The sequence below is a fragment of the Chiloscyllium plagiosum genome, unplaced genomic scaffold, assembly GCF_037043375.1.
Source record: "Chiloscyllium plagiosum isolate Xiang-an unplaced genomic scaffold, Cpla_swu_hap1 HiC_scaffold_31, whole genome shotgun sequence".
NCBI classification, from domain to species: Eukaryota; Metazoa; Chordata; class Chondrichthyes; order Orectolobiformes; family Hemiscylliidae; genus Chiloscyllium; species Chiloscyllium plagiosum.
Genome location: NW_028270169.1, coordinates 64,865,632 through 64,885,715, shown reverse-complemented (window position 1 = coordinate 64,885,715; position 20,084 = coordinate 64,865,632). Strand labels below are relative to the sequence as shown.

Genomic DNA, 20,084 nt, shown 5'->3' with positions numbered 1-20,084 from the left:
AGATTTGGATAATTAGTGCTCAGATAACCAAGGTTGCTCTGTATTATGAACATAATAAATATTTTATTTTTAATTTATGCAAACACATAGGAAGATATCTTCATATCAAGTGGGGCCATTTGTTACTAAGCAAATGGTTCTGTACATGGCAGCAGCAATGATGTACCAGCATGGAGCAGGTATGTGATGCATTCATACACTGTGGACATGTTCAAGGAGACCTCACATGACCACTCCGGGATCGGATAACATTATTGCATGATTCAACTCAGAGAGGAAGAAAATGTAACCTATCTGAGAAAGCATGGCCTATTTCTCCCTCTCTATTTCCTCTTTCCTTGTTGCAACAATGTTTGCGAGCTGAAGCCCCCTGAGTCATCTTTACCATTCATGGAGGATTCCTGACAGGGATTCATTGGAATTTCTGCACTGCCCGAAGCAAAGGGATATCAACCAAATCCATCCGTTTCAAGAAATCCCATTGCTACAAGTTGTGTAAGCAGAATAACTTAGAAGCTGAGTAATATTTGTGACAATCTCTTATTTGTCATTTAGTTTTCAGTTTATCATCAAACATGCATGTGTGTGTGTGCGTGTATATGTGTGTGTCAGCATTTTTAGAAAAAGGAAATATCGATGTACATATTTTCAATATTCAAACTATTGATCATTCATGTTTCTGTCATTGTTTGAGCAAATTTGTTTTGGACATAAACTTGTTAATTTTAGCAGTTAAAGAAACCTGCCTGACTTGTTCTGAACTCTGACACTGACCTAGTCCAAGATCTATGTGATTCACGACATCACCAACCTGGTCACTTTCAAATTTTGCTGCAGCCAGTGGAGGAGTGTGACTAGAAAAGTCAAGAGTAATCCGAAGAGCCAGGAAATTATAAATCCATGAGCCTGACGTCAGTATTAGGTAAATTCTTGGATTGGATTCTAAGGGACAGATTTACGTGTGTTTGGAGATGCAAGGACAGATTAGGAATAGTCAGCATGGATTTGTGCAAGGGAAATCATGTCTCACGAACTGGATTGAATAGTTTGAAAAGGTGACAAAGAAGATTGATGAAGACAGTGCAGTAGACTTTGTCTGTATGGACCTCAACAAGGAGTTCAACAAGGTTCTGCATAGTCAACAGCTTAGCATTGTGTTAAACTTAAGCCCTATTATTACATTGCCTTATTAGAGCAGTGAGTGTGAATTCTGGAGAAATCGCACTTCCTGTGTGTTTTCAGAGCAGTTGTGCCCAGAGACAGTTTTTAGATTATCAGTTGCTGTGGTGAAGGAAACTTCAGTGTAGTAACAACTTTTCAATTGGCTCTTCGGAACATGGTTACATACATCATTGTATATGGCTAACACAGCAGAGTCATTGAGCCTGCGAACAGAAAGCACCCCATTGTTATTGGAGATGAGCAATAAGTCCAATAGCAGGCGATGTCAGCATCCCATCTGGACCAGGTTGTCATGAAAGGGGTTAGCTGAGCCTGTTTGTTCATCGACTGCAATTGATGTCAGTCTCCATCGATCCTAACAGTGTCACCAGAGGATTTTCTCTCCGATTAGCAAGGGGCCCCATAATGACAGCGGCAGCGTCATCCTGAAAACGATTGAGATAAGAAACTCCAGAGCGAGGGAGAGGTTAGAATCCGAGACCCATAGACTGGAACGTTACAACAACAGACAGGGCTTATCCTATGGTCTCTATTATCTTTCTCAGAATCAGGCTTGGTTAGAGTTGCGGGTACAATGTGTACTGATGATTATTCAGGCAGGTTACTATCCTATCCATGCTTTTGTCAGTGTTTCTGTTAAGTCTATCGCTGTCCATTTATTAATTCTGTGAACCATTATGAACGCCATCACTATTTTTGCTATCTGTGTTTGGCAATGATACAAACTATTGCCTTCGCTTCCAATGACAAACTCCAACCTTTTCCATGAATTTCATACCCTTTACTTAAAAACATCTGAGGGGAAGCAAAAGTGTTCATAACCACGATTTGTTTCCTGAGCTTATTTATAGCTCCATATTCTCACTATCACCAAACCTGTCCACAACCACTTCCAGTCTTCACTTCTGCCTCAGTGCTGTTTCTGAATAAACCATTATCTATACCTTTCCAGTTGCAGTTGTTTTCTGGCCACTCTTCCAGTTACAAATATTTTCTGTGATGTGACTATAATTAACTCATGCCACAAAAAGTACAAGAGTCAGGAGCTGGCTAGAGTTGGTTGGAAGGGGGAGGGGTGCAAGCAGGGAAGATGGTGAAGCAGCACGAACAAGTGTTTTTGGGGATAATTCAGAGGCATGGTTGGTATTCATCCTAAGGAAGACGAAATGTACCCGGGGTGGGGGGGGCGGGTGGAAACAAGGCAACTGTGGCTGATCAGGGAAGTATGGGAATGCAGAAAATGCAGAAAGCATACAATGCGGTGAAGATTACTTGGGAAACCAGAGGATTAGGAAGCCTTTCTATTACCAGCAGGGATAACTAAAAATGCAATAAGGAGGAGAAGATGGAATATGATGGTAACCTTCATAAATACATAAAAGAAGATTGCACGAGGAAGAGAAGGAGGCTGTTTTCCAACATTTGACTGTTGGAAAACGAGGCTGGAATTAGGTTAGATTCCCTATACTGTGGAAACAGGGCCTATGGCCCAACCAGTCCACACCGATGAGTAAACCACCCAGACCCATTTCCCTCTGACTAATGTACCTAACACTATGGGCAATTTAACATGGCCAATTCACCTGACTTGCACATCTTTGTGATTGTGGAAGGAAACCAGAGCACACCCATGCAGACGCAGGGAGAATGTGCAAGCTCCACACAGACAGTCACCTGAGTCAGGTATCGAACCTGGGACCCTGGTGCTGTGAGGCAGCAGTGCTAACCACTGAGCCACCATGTCACCCTATGGGAAACAATTAAATGGCAGAGGAATTCAATCGATACTTTGCATCAGGCTTCATGGTGGAAGACACCAGCAACCTACCAAAACTTCAAAAGAGTCAAGAGATAGAGGTGAACGTAAGGACCACGACTAAAGTGAAGGTGCTGGAGAAGCTGAAAGGTCTGAAAGTAGATAAATCAGCCAGACCAGATGGAGTAAACCCCACAGTTCCAAGGAGATAGCTGAGGAGATTGTGGAGACATTGCTGGTGACGTTTCAGAATCACTGCAGTCAGAGAAGGTTTGACTGCAAATATAATCCCGCTGTTTAAGGAGAGAGGGATGCAGAAGACAGGTGTCAGGCAAGTTGAAGCTACTGGAAAGAAGGCTTATTGGAGGTACAACATAACAAAAGTTAAATTCAGAAGTACTATTGCAAAGAGCACATCAGCAAGTGCGTTAAAACAAAGGAAATTGGTTTGCAACAGGCAGGAGCATACATGACAATCAACTTGTTGCCTCGACCTTGGTGTTAGGATGTGGGACATACTTTGTCACTAAATAGACTAAAAAAAGTGTGAAAAGCATGATAAAGGTTATTTCTGTGGAGGTCTCAACATGCAACTATGTTGTCTACATATAAGAAGAAATAAAGGTAAATATTTCAGAAGATCACAGATTAATTTCTTATTTCTTCACATACCTTCCAGGAGAAGCAGCATTTCACTTGCATTTCACTTTGAATCCCATCTGCTGTCACTGCTGCTGAAAACGTAGTCTCCTTGTGAGCGCGCAAAACAGAGACTTTGAGGAACACTTCCACCTTGTCTGCAGGAAGAATTCTGACTTTCTCATTGCTTCTGATTTCAATAACCTACCTTGTTCTTATGCTGGCATTTTGGTGCTGAGCTGCTGCAATGTTCCAATGAAACACAATCCAAACCCGAGTAACACCTCACTTTATGCTTTGGTATGTTACAGCCTGTAGAACTTAATATTCAATTCCATATCTGCACAGCCTGACCCCATCATGAACTTTCTCCTTTTCCATACATTCTCACTTCAGGTTTCCCTATGACCTTGTCTTGTTTGTGCTTTGTTTATCTTGTACTCAATAGAGAGAACCCATTTTCCCAATTCATAACTTAACACACTCATTCCACATCTTTTCCACTTTCACCAAAATAATAAGACTATTTGTCTTTTGCTTTGTACATCCAAACCATCTGTTTCTCAACCCCACTCTGCCACCTCTGTCAAGGGATTAAAAAGCTAGCGTTCCAATCCTTTCCAGTTCTGAAGAAGAGTCACGCTGGATTCAAAACGTCATTTCTATCTCTCTGTGTCCACAGATGCTGCCAGACCTGCTGAGTTTTCCAGAAATGAATGGTCACAGAACACATTTTCAGTAAAACAAAGTACTTTGGATAATGGAAATCTGAAACAAAATCAAAAATTGCTGGAGAAATTGGAAGCTTTGAAGAAGGGTCACTCGACCTGAAAGATTAACTCTGCTTGCACTCCACAGATGCTGCCAGGCCTGATTAGTTTATCCAGCAATTTCTGCTTTTAAACAATTTCCAAACACATGAAGATCTTCCTGATGAAAGGGCTCTGGCCCGAAACGCCAATTTTCCTGCTCCTCAGATGCTGCCTGACCTGCTTTTTTTTTCCAGCAACAAACTCTTGACTCCCTTCCAAACACATGTGTCAATACAGCTCAAACACCCTGTCCAACTCAGAGAAGTGAATGCTAATGTAAGGTGCACAAATTCATTGGTTCTGAAACTACATAGGTCTGTCATTATTGACACTACACAACTCTTAATTATGGTCAGGGAGAGAAACACAGGGAAATACATTCACTGTAAACACAGATGTTGGCACTACTGGAAGGGAAAAGATTTAAATGAGTATGTTAATGGGCTTTGAGGAATGTGACACCACGGAGGGACCCTTAGAGGAATGAGAATAATAAAATGGAAGTGTAACCACATCAGAAACCAGGTAGGTCGCTGAGTACAAGGCTGATGGGTCTTGGATGTGAATTGGGGTACAGACAATCGACTTGTAATTCAGATATTGCAACTAAAAGCTAGGTATTCATGTTGTGCTGTCGACCAAAAGTAGAATTTGATTCAACCACAATCTGTAACTTTTTGCCCGGGATAATCCCTCAGTCTACCATTACCATCAATCGGATCTCTGGTTCATTAATGAGGTGGGGTGAATTTGCTAGAGTCAGAACCATGTGTAAAAACTGATGACCACCTATTAAAGCTACTGCACCTGACTGCTTACATTCCAACCTCAGAACTAACATCTGATAGAGAGGGCGAAATCATCCCAAGACCAACACATCAGATCTAAGCTCTGCAGTCCTGCCACATCCAGTCACAAATGGTGATGGAGTATTAAACAATTCACTGGAGAACAGGCGTCCACAAATGTTCCCTTCCTAAATACTGGAACAGCCCTGCATATCAGTGCAAAACACAAGGATGCAGTATATCTGCACCTTTCTCAGCTAGAAGTGTTAAGTCACTGATCCACATCATAATTGTCATGAAATGCACAGAATCACAGATGCCAGTCTTCAGCCAATTCAATTCACTGCAGGGGACATCACGAAACAGCTGGACACAATTGATCCGACAAAGGCAATTGGCCCTGACACCATTCCTGCAACAGGACTGAAGACTTGTGCTGCACAACAAGCCGTCTCTCTAGGAACGCTGTTTCATTCTAGCTCCAACTCTGACATCTACATGGAATTATGGAAAACTATTCAACCATGTCCAGTTCCCTAAGAGGAGAATAATTACAATCTGACCAATTGCCACCCCCTTTTTCTCATCACAATAACCAAATTGGTGGAATTTCTTTCTGACGGAGCTGTCAAGCAGCACAGAAATAACCTGCTCAGTGTGGTTTCCGATAGGTCCCCATGTGAGAGGGTGCTGCTGTAGGAATGTCACTGGATTACTAATCCAGGCGGGCTAATGTTCTGGAAGCTAGTGGAAGTTGAAAACAAATAATAAAATATTGAGATCTAAAATCGGGTGTCAGTTATGGTGACCTTGAAGCCGAATTAAACATCGATTTGCTTCACCAATGTAGTTGCAGCAAGCAAACCTACTGAACGCTCCTGGTCAAGTGTAAAAGTGTCTCCATACACACAGACATGTGATAATGGTGTCTGAAATGGCCAAACCGAACACTCAGTTGTATCAAACTGCTCCAAGGTCTTAAAGGACAAAGCCAAGAAACACCTGGCTCCTGCCTCAGTATCAGAAAAGGGAACAGGAAGCGCAGTCTTGTCAATCTTCCATCTGAACATCTGAGAGCATGTGACAACATTAACAGAGCTTTCTCACAGACTGCACAGAAACATTGAGAAAGTTTTAGGGCATTCAAAGAACTGAGCCTCCGCCCTACCGAGTTCATGGTCGAATATATCTTCATCAGTGCACTTTTCCCTCAAAATGTACATATCCATTTATATGATTAACCATCGAAAACTACAAAATAGGAACTGAAGTAGTCCAGTCTGTTAACCAATTTTGCCCCCCCCACCCCACCATTTAATATGATAATGGACAATCCTTTATCTCCATACCATACTCCTCCTCTATCCACATTCTTTTAGTGTCAAGAAATCCTTATTTATATTCAGCGTTTTGACTTCCACAGGCTTAATTGGTAGAGAATTCCCCAGGTTCACCAGTTTCTGAGTGCAGGCATTTATTCTTATCTCAGTGCAGAGCGGCCTGCCAGTACCTCGTACTGTTACCCCTTGGATTAGACGTTCCAGCCAGGGGAACTATCATCTCGATTCCAATCTGTCTCGGCCTGTCAGAGATTTATAAATTTAAAGAGTCATAGAGTCATGGAGTCGTACAGCACGGAAACAGATCAATCAGTCCATGCTGAATCTAATCCCAAACAAAACTAAATTGCACCTGCCTGCTCCTGACCCATATCCCTCCAAACCTTTCCTATTCATGCATCTATCCAAATGTCTTTTGAACATTGTAATTGTACCCGTATCCAGCACTTCATCAAGAAGGTCATTTCACATGGGAACCACCCTCTGCTTTAAAAAAAAGCCTCTGATGTTATTTTTAAATCTTTCTCCTTTCGTTTTAACAACATGGCCCGAACCTTAAAATTCCCCATGTTAGGGAAAGACAATTATTATTATATGAACTTTGACCTAATATGCTCCAGGAAAAAAAAGTCCCTATCTATCCACATTTACTTTCTAACTCAATGTTTCCATACCAATCAACATAAGCCCTTCACTAAGATCTCCACTCATTTTCCAGAACCTTATGGAATACAAGCCCAGTTGACCCAAACTCTGCTCACACAAAGAGCCTCTCAACCCCAGAGATCAGTCTATTCATCCTTCACTGTATTCTCTCAATGTCAGGTTTGTCCTTTTTTAAGTAAGGAGATCAAAACTGCCCACAATGCTATACAATGTTTGAGATGAGATCTCACCAAGACCTTCTACAACTGCAGTAAAACTCCTGCACTCAAATGCCCTTGAAATGTAAGTCAACACACCATTTAACACCCAAAGTGCTTTCTGTTACTGCAATATTGCTTTCAAAGTCTGGTGTACAATGAGATCCAAATAATTTTCAATATTTCCCTTATCCAATTGGCAGATCTATGCAGACTCATCAGCATCCCAACACCATTTGCAGTATTGACTTCTGTCTTCAAAACTTGCTGCCCTGCATGGACACTGGAGCTTGTGCAGAAGTAAACAAAAAAACATCAAAAGGAAGCAGAAGTCCCTTTCAAGATCAACATTATTCAAACAATCCTTTTCAAATGCGATGTTGCCATTCTATTTTCCTAGCAAAGTGCACAACGCCACATTTATCCATATTGCTGTTCATCTGCCACGTGTTTGCCCAGTCGTCCGATTTGCTGCAATCACTTTGGAGTTTTTTTTAACATCTTACTCACCACTCACAATTCTACACTGTTTAGTGCCAGCAACAGACTTAGAAATATTGCATTTGATTCCCTCAACCAAATCTTTGATATGTATTTCACATAGCTGAGGCCACGCACCTACCTCTGCCATGTCACATGAGCCTTCCACTCCCAGAAACTTTCTTTTGTTTATACTTACTGTTTCCTGTCAGCTCTCCCATTCTAAAACCATGTCCATGTAATAGACTCAATCCCATATGATTTGATTTTGCACACTACACTTGGAACATTATCAAAGTCTTTCTGATAATCCAAATGCATTGCATCTATTGCTTCTCCATTGACCAGCCAGTTTTTCAATGATTATTCCAATTGCATTAATCTGCGCTGAATTTGTCTGTGTCCATCATTCTCAGTCCCAATAATTTCTGGAAAACCATTTATTTACTAATTTCATTCTTTTATCTCCTTCTCAGTAGATTTAGATCCCCTCGAGTTGCTGGGAAGATTTGTTTTGTTTTGTTTTCTTCAGTGAAGACAGAACTGAAGTAATTGCTTCATAGTTCTGCCATTTCCCTGTTCTACATTCATCCTTCTCAGGTTTCAGACCGTAACAGAGCTGCACTTGTTTTCTCTAACGTTTCCCATTGGCGGTGTACTTATAGAAGCTATTATAGAAGTTCACTCATATAGCCCTCGTTAATATACTGTCTTAAGCTGCTCAATCATTGACTTTACACAATCATACAATCGCAGAAGTAGACACTGTACTGACAGAAATACAGAATAATCTACATTCATCCCACTTTCTCACACGAGGCCTGTAACCGTGAATGTTATAATACGTCAGGTGCCCGTTCAAGTACTTTCTGATGGTTGTGAGGGTTTCCCTGACCACTACCCTCTCGGGCAGTGCATTGCAGACACCAACACCGTTTGAGTGAAAAACAATCTTCACAACCTCTCAAACCCTTAAATCATTCACTTTAAAAGCATGTTGCCTTGTTCTTAGCCCCTTGATGAAAAAGAACAGCAGCTATCTATCCACTCTGTCCATGCCACATGTAACCTTATACTTCTGAATTACATCCCCCTCAGCTTCTCTGCTTCAAAGCAAACAAGCCGAGCTTATCCAACCTCTCTTCATCCCTGATGTGGTCCATCCCAGGGAACATCTTGGTGAATCTCCTCTGCACCCCCTCCACTGTAATCACATCCTTCCTGTGGCATCCAGAACTGCACACGGTAATTGTTCTTGACTATGAATGTTGTTAGTCTTTAGTTACATAACCCCCATGATCATAGAGTCATAGAGATGTACAGCACAGAAACAGACCCTTCAATCCAACTCATCCATGCCGACCAGATATCCCAACCCAATCTAGTCCCACCTGCCAGCACCTGGCCCATACCCCTCCAAACCTTTCCTAATCATATACCCATCCAGATGCCTTTTGAATGTTGCAATTGTACCAACCTCCACCACATCCTCTAGCAGCTTATTCCATACACGTACCACCCTCTGGAATGAACTACCAGAGGAAGTGGTGATGTAATGGAAAATTATCCATTTACTGTGAAATTTAAAGAGAATGCTTTTCTTTAATTCAATGCTGTACTGAGCTTTGTAAACGATGCATTGATAAAAGTTTGCAGTTATCTTATCTCTGTTTGAATTCTGTAAACATTCAACTCGACATTGTGATATCTAACTCAGCGAAAGCTGAAGAACTGTTATGTCTAGGACCAGGGGATGAGAGGATAACAACTTGAGTTTTCCCCTAGTCCTTGCCCTTTGGAGTGTGATAAGGAATACTACAAGTACAATGTTTCAGTACTCCTTGCATTGAGACATCTGACTTCGTGTAATGAGTCGAAATCCTGCAGGACTTTTAATAAAGATCCTTTCTTTGTTCTTGCTAATAATTATGTCAAGTCGATTTAATTTCCACGACTGTAAATTTGGGGGCTCGTCCCGGGACCTCGCGACTGGGTGAGATTCTGAAGATTCCCAGGAGGCACAGGCGCCAGCGCCTTTCACTTCATCTCGAGCACTGAATTGGCCCCTTTGCATGAGAGGAATGGAAATCTGTGGATCTTCCAGGGGGTTCGAATCGAATAGACTCGGAGTAAGAGTCGTGGCTTAAGTAATCCTACATAGAGAGTTATTCTAAGAGAATAAATACTGCAGGAAAAGGGTTCAGTGAACTCTCATGTGGTATTAGAGCAAAACCCCAGGGAAGGGGATTGCTGTCTCTAGTGTGTTTAGGAGCCAGCAAGTTTAAGGGTGGTTTTCGACCTGGAACCACCGTACCGGTTATGTGGTTTCTCGGTTTACAAAAATCAAGGCATTGAGGCGGATGTGCCCAATGCGAGAGAGGATGTCCGGAGGTAAAAAGTAAGTCAAAAGGGAAAAAGTTAGTGGTACCACGTGAGAGAGAGAGTTGAACACTTTTCCAGTTACACTAAAAATGGGCTCCAGCGAGAGCAAACAAAGGGAGAGTCCACACAGGACTTGGAATGGCCAACCAAAAATACAATGCATGCTAAATAATTATGGCCCAGAGTCTGTAAAGCAGCTAGAATTGTGGATTAAGGAATGTGGTTTTCCAGAGGGAGGAAGTTTTAGTAAAATACAGCTGAAAATATTGAGGTCAAGGTTGGAGGAGAGAGAGAAGGAGAAACGGAAGGGAAAAATAGAACCTGTGAATTGGAGTGCTTATAACATGTGGAAGACTGAGGCTGATATCAGAGAAAGGAAATCTCAAGTAAAGGATAGATCAAATACACGTACAAACACCAGTGCACATGCAGACACACGCGGAAAACAACTTAACAAAGCTGTGCAGTGTTTTAAGTCTGTTTCAGATCCTGACCTTGATGACTGCCCTCTGAGACCTGCAGCCCTGCTAAGAGATCCGCCTGGCGAAGGTTCCATGTCAGCGGCCGCTGCCTCAGGGTCTGCTGGATCACCAATAGCACACCATACCCGCAACCAATTGAAGCAAGAAGCACAAAAGAAGGACGGCCACTCCAAGATAGACAGCCATCCAAGACTTGTTCGTGATCACCCCCCAGACAGATGATGAGTCAGACAGTGAGGGTACTGGCACACGATCATCTAACCAGGTAGTTCTGCAAGCCCCAATGGTTGAAGTTGCAAGTCCAGAAGGGTATCCAGTGTTGGCCCACCGGCCATAGACCATGAAGGATTTGCAAAGTGCCTATGGGCAGTTGCCTGACCCATGCGAGGTTGGAGGTAATAACAAGTGACAAAGTTCTGTCCTGAGTTCCGACCCACGTCACATGAGATGAGATGACTCCTGGGATGAAAACTAGGTGCTGATGTCACCAAAATCAAGTATACCTAGCCAGCTGCAAATGTTCATGCCAGAGTAGCCAACCCACAAGTGAAGCAAAATGGAGAAGTTAATGCTTTTGTTGCAGCACTGGCAACCACCTGTAGGGAGGCATTCCCAGTGTGAATGGACATGACCAAAATAGCAATATGTAAACAACGGAAAGGGGAGACAGTGTCCCAGTACCTTACGCGCCTCACTGAAGTCCATAATGCCCATCGTGGACTGAGACCACCCAAAGACATAACGGCGGCAGAAATCATGCCATATGAGGCACACCTGAGGAACAGCTTCATCAATGGAATGAAGGACGAAATAGCGAAAAAGGTAAAAGACACATGTATTACCTGGGACACGGGAAAGCTGAATTTGATAGAACAACAAGCGATAAATGCTGAAAAATTGCTTACCCAAGAGAAGGGTAAGCGGAAACTAAAGATGGAACCGCAAGCATATAAAGCTCAGCTTACTATGATGCAAATAGTCACCCAGCCATTGGAAGGTGGTGCTGCAGGAAGAGAGAGAGGCAGAGGTGGAGGTCACGAAAGAGGAATAGGTCATGGACGAGGTCACAGAAGAGGCACGGCAGAGTAGGATCTGGTGGGTGCTTTGATTGCGGAGCAACAGACCACTGGGCGAGACAGTGCCCGTACAGACTGCCTCAATTGCCCTGGAGGCTGAGTGATAGGGTGACTGACAGGGGAAGGCTGAGGTGGAGGTGGGCAGCCCACAAGGTACAGGTAAGCCTCTTTCCTTTATGCTTGGCAACGAAGACTTGCTTTTATGCTAATCTCTTCTACTAACCTTATGGGCACTGAGACATGTCACACCTCTACGTTGAGTGCTGAGATTGTGAAGTGTGGACAGTATGTCCAATATCACAATGATGCGTAAAAGTCAATGCCCACCTCTATGTTATATGTGGAAGATACATCAGTTACCTTTTTGGTAGATACAGGGGCAACATATTCAGTCCTTACATTAAGCCAGTTTAGACAATCGACACAAATAAAGATGAGTGAAAGGTTCTCGAACGCAATGGGTGCATCAGGAGTCATGGTGCGGGAGAAATTTTCCGCACCCCTACTAACTACTAATGGGGAAACATTCCAATCCTCCTTCTTGTTATCAGAATTTTGTCCTTTAAATCTGATGGGTCGAGATCTTATAGGGAGACTGGGGTTGGACTTGCTCAGTACTCCAACGGGCTTGCAGGTAATACAAAGGGAAGATTTACTAGTGCAGGCTGTAAAATATGACCCAAGGCCCCTGCTGTATGTCTATGAGTGGCGATTAAGCCAGAGAGTGATAAGTTCAGTGAGCGATTATTAACACCGATTTTCTTGCTGGAGATGTGTTACACTGCACAACACACATACACCCTGACGGTCCTGATGAACCATATGAGAAGAATTGGTTCAGGAGGTTGATTAAACCAGATCAATTGTTATTGTGTGATTTTTATTGAGTGATCACAGATGTGCAGTCAATGTGAACTTATCTAAGGTATCTGTAACAGCAAGCAGACCCTATCTTTTTGATGTAGAAGGCTCCGCTCCTCATCTGTCACTGGCGAAGGCGTCTGGTGACAGGTGGCAGGATTTGGGACCACGGGTGCTAAAGGCACAAAAAGCGAAAGGTTGGGTCTTTAGGGACGATGTGGGTATCTGGTTCAATGCAGATATCTGAACATATATGAAGAAACTAAATTGGCTAACTCAGGCAGATAGGACAATCCAGGCAAACCCCACTAGCCCTGAAAAGCCTAGGGGGATAGCCTGGCGTTTCCCTAAGATAGAAGTTTCAGACCCAAGATTAAAAATGGTCCCTACTGAGTTGTGGGCAAAGGGCAAACATGATGTGGGGCTCATACCGGGCTGTGAACCCATAAGGGTAACCCTGAAGTCTGAGTATTGTCCTTGCAGAGCACAATATCCGTTAAAACCTGAAGTCATAGAAGGAATTACTCCAGTCTTTGAATCCCTCCTTAAGGCCTGTGAAAACTCACTGGTGAGAACCCCCATTTTTCCGGTCAAAAAGGCAAACATTCCCGGTGAACCAAAGGAATGGAGGTTTGTTCAAGACCTGCAGGCAGTCAATAGTGCCCCAAATGTTCCCAACCCCTATACTATATTGGCTCAAATTCCACCGGACAGGAAATGGTTCTCTGTTGTGGATTTAGCAAATGCCTTCTTTAGTGTACCGGTGCACCCAGATAGTCAATTCTGGTTCGTTTTTTCATTCAAAGGGAAATCATATACCTTCACGTGACTTTGTCAAGGTTACTGTGAGTCCCCCCACCATATATAATGAGGCTCTACGTAGGGTTCTGGAGACTCTTTCTCTAACCCCGGGGTCAGCACTTTTGCAGTATGTAGATGATTGCTTGATAGCGGCACCAACAAAGGAACAATGTGAGAAGGATACTCTTGCATGGCTCTGCATCTAGTGAGGGAAGGGCACAAAGCCAGCCTCACAAAGCTACAATTTGTGCAACAACAGCTGAAGTTCTTAGGTCACTTAATATCTGAACAAGGGAAGACCATTGGTCAAGACAGAGTTCAAGCAATCCAGCAGATTCCAAAGCCTCACATGAAGAAACAATTACTATCTTTTTTGGGCATGTGCTCCTACTGTAGAACGTTTATCCCACATTATGCAACCTTTGAGGCGCCCTTAAGTGACATAACCCATGGGAAAGGTTTGCAGAACCAGAGTCTGTTGCAGTGGATCCCAGGGCTGAGAGTGCCTTTGTTGAATTAAAAAAGGCACTCCAAACTACACCTACACTGGGGATTCCAAATCCAAACATGCCTTTTGTACAAATGGTGGATGAGAAGCGTGGCTGCATGACATCTGTGCTGTTGCAGGCTCATGGGGGAAGATTGAGGCCGGTAGCTTATTTTTCAGCTGAACTAGACCCCGTAGTGGCAGGATTGCCTAAATGCCTGTGAGCTGAAATCGCTGTTGTAGCATCCAGGGATATAGTCGGCTATGGTGAATGAACCCTTCTGGTCCCACATGCAGTATCCATACTGCTTTCCGAGGAAAGGACCACACACATGTCAGCAGCACGTTGGCTCCGATATAATACTGTGCTCTTGGAGATGCCTAATATTACAATAAAGCGATGTAACGTCTTTAACTCTGCTAGCCTTCTCCCCACAGAAGGAGACAGAGACCCACATGATTGTGTTACTGTAACTAATGAAATTTGCAGCCCTAGGCCAGATTTGCAGGAATCACCACTTCAGAATCCAGATATGGAGCTTTTTGTGGACGGGTGAGCATTCAGGAGCAAGGAGACAGGCCAGAATTGTGTTGGGTATGCTGTAGTGACTATCTACAAGATAGTCAAAGCGGGATCACTCCCATCTCATCTGTCAGCGCAAGCAGCGGATTGCCTTGATTGAGGCCTGTAAATTGGCTGAGGGAAAGACAGTGAATATTTACACCGATAGCAGATACACATTCGGGGTTGTACATGATTTGGAACCCTGTGGAAACACAAGGGCTTCTTGATCTCCACTGGAAAGCCCATCATACACCGTGACCTGATTTCTAACCTCCTGGAAGCAGTCCTGTTGTCTAAATCAATCGCTGTGTGTAAATGTGAAGCTCACACAAAAATTGATTTTATTTCCCAAGGCAATGCAAGGGCAGACTCAGCAGCAAAAACAGCAGCCCAGCAGCCATGAAGTGATCAGATTAACATGTGTATGACAAAAATTTGTACCCCAACAGCAGACGTACGGGTCACAGGCCACACCGGAAGAAAAGCATGAGTGGATGAAAGCAGGATGCAGTGTGAGGGAAAGAGTATGGTGTGGTCCCAATGGTCAACCCTGTCTACCACCATCATTATTTCCATTCTATGCCAAACTGACACACGGTAAGGACCATGCGTCAAAAGGGGGGATGTACGACAATATTTTGGCACAGTGGTACACTAAGGGATTTACTCATTACTCCTAGAAATATTGTGAGCATTGTGTTATCTGTGCCACTAATAATGTGGGGAGGGGAATACAGATGAGTCAGACAGCACGCCCCCAATCCCAAAAGCCTTTTGAACATTTACAGATGGATTTCATAGAACTAACGCCCAGTGAAGGGAAAAGGTATTGTCTGGTAATAGTTGATATGTTTTCCAAATGGGTGGAAGCATTCCCCACGTCTAAACAGGATGCCAGTGCTGTAGCCGTAGCTTTGCTAACTGAGATAATTCCGAGATGGGGCATCCCTGAAAGGCTTAGTAGCGACATTGGGACACCATTTGTCAATAATGCCTTACAGCAGATCAGTGATTATTTGGAAATAAATATGAGACAACACTGTGCCTACCACCCAGCGAGTGGTGGGGCAGTGGAAAGAGAAAATGGTACCCTAAAAAATAAATTGAAAAATGTTGTGAGGAACTAGGGGTGACATGGAAAAAGGCACTTCTGATTGTGCTAATGTATATGAGGTCTCGGAGGAGGGGAAGAGCTAATCTTAACCCATTTGAGATTTTGTTTGGTAGGCCGCCCAACACAGGAATTGGCTCAAGACCTAAGGTAAGACCGATAACAGGCCGCTGTGAGGATGAGATGTTGTGTTACTGTATAAAATTCTCTACACTTTTATCTCAAATACAGAATCAAGTGAAAGCAGCACTACCCCAACCAGCCAAAGGGAAGCTGCGCAATCTAGAACCTGGAGACTGGATAGTAGTGAAAGACTTCAGGAGGGAAAACTGGAAGGTGAAGAGGTGGCTTGGACCATTTCAAGTGTTCCTTGCAACACAGATAGAAGTTAGGATCGCAGAAAGAGCCACATGGATTGCAAGCGTGTCGTTGGGCCTGAGGAGACGTCGGACAGCACCGGAACCAATCGAGTGCAAGTCGTGATTAGAAGCTTCATACAAATATGGGGCTGCCCTAGCTCACACTTTTAGCAAGTGCCCTGGTGGGACTATTCATAAGGGCAGGGGCATCTGGGATGCAGCTGCAGACAGTAACCTTAACTGAGGGAACTAAGGGGACCTTCACATGCGACCCATGGCTGTTTAGAAACCAGGACGACTATAAATGGGATAATAAATATTTATGCAGGGATCCTTGTGATGCGGTGACTGGCACTTAGTAGTAGCCACCATGGCCAAAGGGACACCTGACACGGGAAATAGATATTTTATGATCAAGATCGGAGGTGCCAGGGCACAGGTGGTAATATCCAAGATTCAGAAGAGCGATGAGGGAGTCTGGTGGTGTAGAATAGATAGACCCTTCTCCAACATCTATAGACAGGTGAATATAGTGGTACAGAAGGTCCTACTGAAGATAGTAGCACCAGGGCATGCCAACCAACCAAACCAGATCATGGCCTGACCCCAAGCAGGGCAGAGGGCATTAATGTCATGCCTGAACCCGGAAGGAGTTGACCGGGGCATGATAGCGAGTCTAACTCGGTTGTGGAGTTGGCCCTTCAGGAGATAAATGGCGTAAATGCGACGCCAGTACGTTGGGAAGTGTGAAGGGCCATTGCGAGATGTGAAGGGCACAGAGCATGTGCTTTGGCCCTAATACAATACCGGAGATTAGACGTTGGCCACCCTTGTTGGATATGCTTGCACACAGCCCAACGATGGATTGCCGAACCAATCACAGAGAGCCTGGCGAGAAATGCTAGCTGCCTGCTTCCGCGGGCAGTGACTAACCTGACCCTGATAGGGGAAGCAATTTGGGCAAATCTCGCACCACCTCCGAAATCAAGGCTAATTGCAGACCCAAGGCTGACACGCTCCCAACCACAGCCTTCCATATAGTGGAAGGCAGAGGAGAAACGTGTATTTGCACCAATTGGGGAAGACTCTACTTGGGCATCTCCCAGTGCACTACAACACTGTACTTGAACAATAATTCTTGCTCCACAACTTATGCAAATGGTACGACCATAAATATTGCTTGTCCCTTTATCAATAATCAGACCCTGATGGCGGGCATAATATGGGCCTGTGGAGAGAAATGGTACCACCACCTTCCCGTGGGATGGAAGGGGTGTTGCTACCCCGCGATACTGTCCACTGGTACAGCAGTGTGGCACAGTGGCACAGTGGTTAGCACTGCTGCCTCACAGCGCTAGAGACCTGGGTTCAATTCCCGCCTCAAGCAACTGTCTGTGTGGAGTTTACACATTCTCCCTGTGTCTTCGTGGGTTTCCTCCGGGTGCTCCGGTTTCCTCCCACAGTCCAAAGATGTGCAGGTTAGGTGAATTGGCCATGCTAAATTGTCTGTAATTGTAGGTGAAGGAGTAAATTTAGGGGAATGGGTCTGGGTGGGTTGCTCTTCAGAGGGTCGGTGTGGACTTGTTGAGCCGAAGGGCCTGTTTCCGCACTGTAAGTAATCTAATCTAATAAAAAGTGTTTGCCCTAACAGTCGGTAACAGATGCACCCGAAGGGACATCCCACGGCATTGGAATGGGTACACACTCACAGACCCCTGGACTACACCAGGAACAAACATTGGGTGGTCCATCCTTTTGGGAGCAGGGACAATGGTGCAATAAACAATATTAATGGCCTTGCATATAGTGTACTACTGTTAGCAAGTGAGACGGAGGAAGGCCTAGCACACATTAACACTGAGTTAACGGCAGTAAGGGAAGCAGTGATGCAAAATCGATTAGTACTAGACATACTGACGGCCGAGAGAGGGGGCGTCTGCAAAATGTTAGGTACCTCATGCTGTTTTAATATTCCTGATGAGTCCCAGAATATCACTAGTGTAATAGATCATATGAAGGCAGTAATACAACCACCTCCCCCAGCAGATGACTCTTGGTTCCGATGGCTCACCTCCCTTTGGGGAGGATGGGTGCATTGGATCCTACATGGTCCTGCTCATAGTGCTGTGTATAGGACCCTGCTTGTGTACCTGCACACACTGCTTGCTTATGAGTACAGTAGGATACCAAATGGTAAAATTGTCGGTGGCCCCACGGCAGGAAGATCCAATTGTGTGGACCCCACCCTACCATGGCGTTGACGACTGTGATGTGTGAACACGGGATGTGTACAGGGCACACCAGAGCAAGTGACGATACCACCACAATGCTTTGTTTCTGGTAGGTGGTGTCTGAGGAAAGGCCTGGTGTTTCCTAAACATTTTCTGATGTATAACTATTCTCGCTCTGTTTTTTCTTGTTGTTGCTGTAGTTGTCCTTGTTGTCATAAAATGACAAAAAGGGGGAAAATGTAATGGAAAATTATCCATTTACTGTGAAATATAAAGAGAATGCTTTTCCTTAATTCAATGCTGTACCAAGCTTTGTAAACAATGCTTTGATGAAGGTTTGCAGTCAGCTTATCTCTGTTTGAATTCTGTAAACATTCAACTCGACATTGTGATATCCAACTCAGCGAAAGCTGAAGAACTGTTATGTGCAGGGCCAGGGGATGAGAGGATAACAACTTGAGTTTCCCCCAGTCTTTGCACTCGAGAGTGTGAAAAGGAAAGCCATAAGGCAGGCGTCTGTACAATGTTTCAGTACTCTTTGGAGTGAGGCATCTGACTTAATGTAATCAGTCAAAGTCCTGCAGCATTATTAGTAAAGATTCTTTCTTTGCTCTTGCTAATAATTGAGTCAAGTCGATTTAATTTCCACGACAAGTGGAGACTAGTACAATTGCAACATTTAAAAGGCATCTGGATGGGTATATGAATAGGAAGGGTTTGGAGGGATATGGGCCAGGTTCTGTCAGGTGGGACTAGAATGGGTTGGGATATCTGGTCTGCATGGGCAAGTTGGACCAAAGGGTCTGTTTCTGTGCTGTACATCTCTATGACTGTATGACTCTGATCATGGGAGTTGTGTAACTAAAATCTAAAAACATTCTTAGGTCAAGATCAATTACCGTGTGCCGTTCTGGATGCCACAGGAAGGATGTGATTATAGTGGAGATGGGGGCAGAGAGATTCCCTGGGATGGAGCACATCACTTTGTATTCCAGAGAGATACTCTGAACTTTACACAATATAGTTAAAAAAAATCACACAAAGCCAGATTATAGTACAATAGGTTTACTTGGAAATACAAGTTTTTGGACCACTGCTCCCTTGTCAGATAGCTAGTGGGGGAGGATCATAGGACACTGAATTTATAGTAAAAGATCAAAGTGTCATACAACTGATGCAATGTTTTGAGAAAGCCTAGACAGGTGTTAAGCCTTTATTCACTTAGACTAGGCTTATCGAGGTTGAACTCCATCTGCCATTTCTCAGCCCAGCTCTGCAGCCTACGTCACTCTGCAGCCTGCAACAGCCCTCAGTACTATCAACAGCACCTCCAACCTTTGTGTCATCTGCAAATTTACTAACCCACCTCTCAACCTCCTCATCCAAGTCATTTATAAAAACTACAAAGAGCAGAGGCCCAAGAACAGAGCCCTGTGTGACACCACTCAACACTGACCTCCAGGCAGAATATTTTCCATCTACAATCACCCTCTGCCTTCTGTCAGCCAACCAATTCTGAGTAAGGAAACCTTTTCGAACACACCTGACAAAACCGTTCCATCCAAACCATCTGCACTAAGGAGGTTACAGTCAATATTTGGAAAGTTGAAGTCACCCATAACAACAACACTGCCACATCTGCATTTTTCCAAAATCTGACAGCCTATGAGTTCTTCAACCTCCCTACTGCTATTAGGGGGTGTGTAGAACAGCCCCAAAGAGATGGCTGCTCCCTTGCTGTTCCTAACTTCCACCCATACTGACTCAGTAGACAAACCTGCCTCAACAACCTTCGATTCTATAGCTGTGATGCACTCTCTGATTAGCAATGCTATACCCCTCTGCCTTTTTCCACAGTCCCTGTTCTTT

The 20,084-nt window shown here is 44.0% G+C and overlaps 1 pseudogene; it reads left to right on the top strand.

Annotated features, from left to right (window-relative positions):
- Nucleotides 1-2,946: 2,946 nt before the first annotated feature.
- Nucleotides 2,947-16,108, top strand: LOC148141958 (uncharacterized; annotated as a pseudogene).
- The last annotated feature ends 3,976 nt before the right edge of the window (nucleotides 16,109-20,084 follow it).